An 8,347-nucleotide genomic window follows, 5' to 3' on the forward strand; every position below is an offset into this window, starting at 1 on the left:
CCGCTCTTGCCTCCTGGTAATTATTTTACTATCCATGGAGCGTTACATTAACCTGGAAGAGAAAAAGACAAAAGTGGGGAAGACTTTGAACACCAAATTCATTCACCAGTTAGAAGCAAAAGCGTGTGTTCAGAAGGTTAATTAACAAAAAGTGTGTCTCAAGGCAACTTCTGCTTAATACTAATGGATACCATGAAAATTTATAAATTTGCTGCTCCCAACGGGAGCATTTGCTGACTGCAGACTGCTGCATGGGACTGCACCTCTCCGCTCCTTCATGATGGAAAGGCAGGGGATGACCAGAGAAGCCCCTTGTTCAAGTGAAGGGGTAAACTCCTGCCGACTTCAGCAAGGCAAGTTTTTACATGCCATGTCCTTGTCTGTCAGGGACACACATTGCCCTGTGCTCAGGGAAAGGTTTAAACTGCAGCCTTTGCTATTTGAAGGGAAAATTAAAGCTCTTGACCTAAAATTAACACTGCCGGCTGTGTTTCGGGCAGCACACCAGCTTTTGCTTTGCTCTTGACGTGAGGCAGGAAGGCCCAGGCTACAAAGGCTCCTGATGCCCCAGGGACCAGCTCCCACCGAGGGCAGCCATGTGCAGGCAAAGCCAGACGATCATTAGACCTAAGAGCTCACACTTGCCCTGAGAAGCGACGGCTTTCCTAGGAATGGCCATACACCGTCAGGCAAGGGGCCACCTGGGCACCAGTGCCTCTCTGGCCACAGCCAGAGTGAATTCCTGGACAAAAAATGCAAAAACACCTACTACTTGCTCTGGGTACGGCGCGGCCGCCAGCCGTGCACAGCTCAGGGGCTTCCTGAGGTCTGTGTGGTCTCCCTCTGCTCAACAGCCTTTTGCGAATCTGCCCACCCTCTCCTTGAACTCCAGATAATTTTTGTCATCCACAATATAATATTGCACCAAACAGATGTAAGGCACATGGGGCCACATTTTGCCTTCCTTGACAGGGTTCAGTGGGCTCCCCGGTACCGGTGGAGGCAGAGGGGGTGTAGGACACCTGTATTCGAAGGGCTCACCGCATTTGAAGGCTGCTATATATCAGCTTGCACTGAGTTTTCCTTCAGGCCTTTGTGCAATCACTGTGATTTCTTGGCACTGAGCGCTAATGATTCACCTGAGTTGAGTCATGCACAAGGCCATGTGGCTCTGGAACGCTTCCCACCGCGATCGCGATCGCTGTGCTCAGCAAGTCCGCCAGGTGAATACAAAGGATCTTGCAACTGCTAAGCCTTCTAAGGAAAAGGAGAGGTCTGAAAGAAGTTCACACGTCGCCTGCACTGATCACAACTGTAGACTTTATGAATCAAGCTTAGCTGCTTTGCTGGAGGAAAGCAGTTTTTGAATATCTATGACTTGAAGGGAGATGGTGTATCTAGAAGGCTGGGTTTGGGGGGCAAGGCTGGATGTTGGGAAAGTAGGACCGGTTTTCACAAAAATGACAGAAGCCAAAGAGCCAAAGAGCAACAGAGAAGTGACTCCAGACCCCAGCCTCCTACATCAGGCATGGGGCACGTAGCGTAATCGGAGGAATGGGTAAAAACCTGCTCAGAAAGACAAAAGGCAAAGAGATGCCAAGAAAGCAGGAGAGACACAGCACCACTCAACATCTAGGGAGCAAAGCAGTGGTCAGTGCTGCAGGTAGCATTAGCAGTTAAAACAGAGCAAAAGAAAATACGGCATTCACCACCACCCAATCCAGCATCCGTTTCGATCGGCGGCTGAGCCGCTGCTCTTTTCAGCAGGGTGCGATGGGACGTGGCAGGGGTTTGCAAGGTTTTGCATGAGGTTGGATGAGTAACTCCAGCAACACCTCCCTTCACCACTGTTACGCAGCAGCTCTACAATCTAAATCAAGTATAATTAAGAGGCTTTCTATTGACCAAATGACACATCGTTTGGCCCCGCCTGTGTCTATTAATGATATACATTTGTTGCAATGCTTCTGCTACCCATACTGTCCGGCTGGAACCACTGCCAGTATAAACTGAACGCTGCCTGTGTGCTCTCAAGGTGGGGTTGCAAAGGGTTACCCAGAGGATATGGGAACAAGGCAGGGCAGGAGGGGAGCGATCAGCCCTGCAAGTCCATGGGCAAATGTTCAGACACACTTACACTCCCAATGGACAGAACCACCCCACCTGCAGATGGGAGGGCATCAGTCCACAAAACCCAGCAACCTGTGATTCAGTGTCTTGAACAGGAAAAATCTAGAGTGGCCTTGGTGATCTGAACATTTCTGCTTTGACTTTCAAGATCTGTGTTGCTTGAACCTGTTTATCTTGTGTTTAGCTCCATGACTTGATTAAATCACAAGTCAGCAAAAGAAGTAAGCTCAAAATTATGGTGTATGCCCAGCAGTTCTCTTTAAGGTATCAGAATAGAATAAATTGGTGCAGTTGGAAGGGATCTACAATGATCATCTAGTCCAACTGCAATATTTGCCTATAAAAAGCTATGCATGTTCTCCCCAGAGACACCTGACTAGTAGATATGCCCAGTACCTCCCAGTAGACTGGGCTTTACTCAGTTACTTGTAGTTTCAGTACAGGAAGCATTTATTTTAAAATTCAACATGCCAAGCATGTACCTTAGACTGAATTTACTTAGGTTCCTTGATGCCAGTGAAGATGGCTTTCTGGAAATCCTGCTTTATCATGGTTTGAAACGGTATAAGAGTATATGGGGAATGGAAGCCTGAGGTGTAAGAACTGGGCCATATTCAGATGCTCTGGGTTCTTCCAGGCGCTGTTTTGCTCCTTCATGATCTCAGAATCATTTAGGTTGGAAAAGATCCTTAAGATCATCGAGTCTGCTCTGAAGACTCAAGCAATGGGAAATGGTGGCTGAAGGGGCAGAGGTGGCAACTTGGCCATCTCCGTTTGGTCATATGTCAGTGTGTCTGGGTGAGGAAGATGGGTCAGACATGGAAGAGAGGCAAGCATTCAGACCAAGCTCCTGCCAGATCTCACCATCTTGTTGAAACACAGCACATTGCTACAATTTCCAAAAAGAGTGGGTTGCCAACATTTCATTTTCCTTCTACTCTGACTTAGAAATAACTAAAAAGAAACTTGGCTTCGGTTCTGAGCTTGAGGCAAAGAGAAGATGAAGGGGTTTAACCCAAATGGCTAAGCCTTAAACCGAATATAACCAAGTGAAAACGGGTTTATGAGAGGAATTTAGAAGTAGCACTGCCAACCTCACCTATAAAACGTATTATGTCAACTGAGCTCAACATTTTGTGGTTTTAGTCCTCTCCAAGATTTGTAATAGGTTGTGAACTTGTTCCTTCATATATTTGATCACATCAAAAGATATTCGTATTTAGAAAATCATTTGGAGAGTATCTAAATGAAATAAGGGATTTTAAGATCCCCTCATGTATAAAGGACTTTACAAGTTCCCACTTTTGCTGTGATTCCTTCAGCTGTTTCAACACCGATTCCGTACAGGGCAGCACATCAATACCACAATACAAATATATAAATATTTGTATACACTAGTGTGCGCTTGATCGAAAGAAAACCTCAACCTTAAGGAATGTTTGAGAATGTGATCTCCACTTTTTGAAAGCTAAATAAACTTATAATGCAGCCCACCAGCGTAAGGCTGGCTCATACCTTCCCTTCCAAAAGTGAATAAAAGAATTGTCACAATCCCTTGAAAACTGTGCCCGCATGAAGGAGGGCGATGTGTGAGGAATTGGCTCTCATGTTGATGTCAGTATAGTTAAAGAGGTAGAAACAGAAATGGAAATTGCTTCTGCACCTGAATTATTGTGTCTAGGATGTGATACGGAGGTGACATAGGAGCAGGGAATGCCTTAAAATAAGCCCTCCTGTGACAGCCACGCTTGCTGTGGGATACACAGGTGATCAGAGCACTCACTCAAAATTGCCTTACTTGACTTTCTTACTGCTCAGTATTTCATATTCCTCCCTTGAGAAACAAATGCTCTCAAATCCCAGGTCCTTTTTCCTTCCCCATTTCTCTTTTTTAGCATAGACTTCCTTAGGTCTATTATAAAGCTTAGCTAACTCCCAGGTTGTGCCTGGTCCTCTGTTAGCCTCAGGCAACTCCGTCACAACACTCCACATATACACAGATCAGGCTCTACCTTGAAAATCCCTCTGAGCTTCCCTTCCCAATATTCATCTCCACAAGGACACTTTTCCACCCCAGGAGTTAGAAGCTGGTTCATTCCCAGACAAAACTACTCATGGGACATCCTGGATGTGCTGATCCTGGTGCCAGCACTGAAACCAGAAGCCAGTCCCTTCACCCTTCCCAGTACATGGTCCCTGACCCACACCGCACCCCAGCAGTGTGGTCAGAGACATGGCCACGGCCCTTTCAGCTCCAGTTTGCTTGACTGGGCCCCACTGGCCATCTTCAATATCTTTTTCAGGTGAGGTAATGGTAGCAGAGTGTGTACAATGCTGTGCAGTGTGATGCCATCCTGGAAACAGTCGTCCCTTCTCTTCCTCACCAGAGCTGCTGCTTCCCACCCCAGATACTCTTTGCTCGTTCTGGTTCAAAATTCACATTGGACATATAACCAAAAAGAAAAAAAAAAAAAGAACTAAACACATTGTTTTATCCTGAGACAGGTCTTCAATGGCAGGACTGCTCCTTTCAGTGGCCACACCACCTTCAAGTGCTCCTCTCCCATTGCCTCTTCCAACATTAGTCTTCTTTCACACATAGGACCAGACTGAGCATGGTATCCCAGATGAAGTGTCATCAGCCTCTGTACCGTGGCCTTTATCCCACCTTGTATCTACTGGAAATACATCTCCACCCCCTACATCCTAGGAGTGAACACACCACTGTCAGGGCCATGGCATGGTGGTGGATCTCAGTCCTGCTCTCAGAGGAAGCACTGAGGTTTTCTCCTTCCCAGTCATTCCCATTTCATGGCAGAAACTCTGTTGTTAGTCCATGAGCTCATGCTCACAGCAACTGATTTCATCGCCTTCTCCTACTCTTTCCATGTGTGCCCCACTGGGATACAACAGCTCCTCTTTACTGGCAATGGTTTCCCAGTCTCCTCCTTGAGGAACTGCTTTAGCAACGTCCCCCAAGGGCTTCCCTGCTACTCACATTGTCCTGGCCAGTTCCCCACCAAAACACTCCTGTTAATTCCCATCTTAATGCATAATTTCCCAAATGGCGCTTTATCAACTGCTCTGAGAGACAAGGTGGGTAATGTATGGCTGCAGTAGATCTTATCTGGAAAATCAGTTCTCTTGTCAAAGAAAGCTAACAGGTTAGGCTGGTACGGTCAACTTTGGGTAAGGTCTGTTGGGTGTTATCTCATTTTCTATCTGCTTCCATGTCGGTAAGTGCTCATCCCTTCAAAGTTTCTTTCAAAGCCTTTCATCCCACCGAGGCAAGATTAATCTAACCTGCGGCTGTCCTGATCTCACCCTTCCTCTCTACTCATTTCAAGTTTGAACACAAATGGAGTGTGTTGCTTGTCCTAATAGCTGCACTTCTTCAAATATGTGCTGCCTTCCTGTCCTGCAGAAGTTTTCAGCAGTTTTGCCACAGGCAACAGCAACAACCAAAAAAACCAACCGTGCTGATAATGGGATGGTTTTGGTACTTAAAGGGGGCCTACAGAAAAGATGGGAAGGAACTCTTTGTCACGGAATCTAGTGACAGGACAAAGGGTGGACAAGGACACACAGTGTGTGTGCAGTGTCACTGCGGCTGGCTGGGGGCTTTGGACAAGCCTTCAAGGCACTGGTAGCGCTGCCTGCAACAATGGAAACCAAAACAGATTGCCAACATCGTAGGCACATAGGCGTGGAGACAATACGGAAAAGATCCAAAGGGGTTAGGTGCAACAGCCTCTGTTGTGGAAAGGCTATTATCCATCCCTCTCTGCTTTTTCAGAACATATCAGTCGTGTTGTTATCCCCCACAACAAAGCTTCAGCTGCCTGGTCTCCAGCAGCGGGCCTGGTCTGCCACCCCATCATCAGGAAAGCAAAGGTCATAATGGATGCAAAGCCTTCTGCTGCTTCTGTACCTGAGGATCTAGCACGTGTTTAGGGGACTTCTCCAGGGGTTGCTGCGAAGCAATTTCCCTTTGCGGGCGACCAGTTGTGGTACTCCAGTTCAGGGCTCCCCAGTTCAAGAAAGATGAGGAGCTACTGGAGACAGTCCAGCGGAGGGCTACGAGGATGGTGAGGGGACTGGGGCATCTCTCCTACGAAGAAAGGCTGAGGGAGCTGGGCTTGTTCAGCCTGAAGAAGAGAAGGCTGAGAGGGGACCTAATATATGCTTATAAATATCTCAAGGGTGGGTGTCAAGAGGATGTGGCCAAACTCTTTTCAGTGGTGTCCAGCGACAGGACAAGGGGCAATGGGCACAAACTGAGGCACAGGAAGTTCCAGCTGAACATGAGGAAGAACTTCATCCCTCTGAGGGTGACGGAGCCCTGGCCCAGGCTGCCCAGGGAGGTTGTGGAGTCTCCTTCTCTGGAGATATTCAAGACCCGCCTGGATGCGGCCCTGTGCAGCCTGCTGTAGGTGACCCTGCTTCAGCAGGAGGGTTGGACTAGATGATCCACAGAGGACCCTTCCAACCCCTACCATTCTGTGATTCTGTGGACATCGCCAGAGGGTTTAACTCGCTCTAGCTCCGCACGAACCTGGTAGAGCACCAGCTTGTTGGGCACTTCCCAGTTCCATTACTGTACACTGCGTTCCAGCCACCGGGGATACAAATGAGACCGTTACAGTAACAGATGCCAAAGGCTCACTACACGCCCGCAAGCTGCCAGCACGCTGAAACAATCAGCAATGAAATAAAGCCTGACCAGAACAAGCACGTCTCATTTGGCTGCAGGCAGGGAAGGTGGTCCTCCAGCTGCATCTTCAGCCCCCAGAGGCCTCTGCCAGTTGGAGAAACAATGCCCAGATGGCAACAGCAAGACATTACGGGCACCCACCCTCCTACCTGAACTGACAGAGCCCAAGCTGGCAACAGCCTTCCTGGCTTTCAAGGCTCTCCTGCCATGTGTGACACGAATCTAGGAGGTATATTCTGTGGCTTCTGAGAAAGCCTGTCTCACGTTTGAAAAGGGTGTTGGACATTGTTAAATCACACATTAAAAACCCCAGTCAGGATCTTGCAAAAAACGTGTTTGAAAGTGTTGCCAAGGTTATCATGGACGAGTCAGGAATGCTGGCAAGTCATGAGGGCTCAGGACTTGCTTCTCTTCCAAGAAAAACAGGTAAAAGGAAGAGCACCCTGTCATGCGCCCAGAAGGAACGTCCTCCCAAGCCCTTGAAAGGGAAAGGTAGAAGGGTGCCAGTCTGACCAGGGCAAAAGAAGAACAGGAACAAGAAACCAGACTGAACGGCGCAAAAGAAAGGGAGAACCCCTTCTAGGGGAGCTCCTGTTCTACTGCTGGAAAGGAGCAGCAGCGGGCAGGGGCAGGGGCAACCACGGGCCCCGACCCTAGGTGCTGCGCGGAGCTGCCCCAAGTGTCGCCCCTTCCCTACTCTACCGGGAGACCTGGCCAGGCCCCGGCACCCCCCAGCCAAGGGTGGACACAGGAGGGCTGGGTGGGCAGGAGGATGCACCCCCCCAAACCCGTGCACACCGCAGCGGTCACTAGCATACAGACTTCTTTCTTGAGCTCGCAGCAGGGCTCGCAACTAGCCACTGCCTCCCAGCTGCCTCAGCCCCTCTCCTACCTGTCCCCAGCTCCCTGCGGCTCCCAGTCCCACTCCCACCCTCACAGCCCCACTGAACCCCTGCTCTCCCTCCTCCTGCAGGCCATGGCTGCCATAAGGTTTTTTTCCTGGATTTTGCGTAGCCTCATCCAGCAGGCACGGATGGTTGGTGAGGAGCTGGATGAGGCCACGCACGAGTGCATGCAGCAGCGTGCTGAGCAGCTGAGCCAGGAGATGACTTGGCTGCTGCAGGAGATTGAGCAGAAGAGCCAGGAGCAGAGTGGCTTTGCCTGGGGAGTCCTGCTCTTCGCTGCCTTGCCGGTGGGGCTCTCGTGGTCAAGGTCCCTTTCTCACCTCCACCTCTCCAAGGAAATACTCTGCTTACGATGGCCCAACAGAGCAAGTGACACCAGAAGACAAGCACGGCCAAAGGAAGGAATGGTCAGCACAAGCCACTCACTGGAGCTACCTCACCTTCCTCACCATCTTCCCACCGCATTCCTGCATTGGATGAGCAAGACCAACGCCCATTGAAGACCAGTCCTACAGAGAGGGCTTGTTTTCAGCCAAGAAAAGAAATACAGGGGCAGATGGTTCGAACTGCCCGTTACAAGCAGCCCGCTTTTAGCTTG

This window comes from Opisthocomus hoazin, chromosome 7, assembly GCF_030867145.1.
Source record: "Opisthocomus hoazin isolate bOpiHoa1 chromosome 7, bOpiHoa1.hap1, whole genome shotgun sequence".
Lineage (NCBI taxonomy): Eukaryota > Metazoa > Chordata > Aves > Opisthocomiformes > Opisthocomidae > Opisthocomus > Opisthocomus hoazin.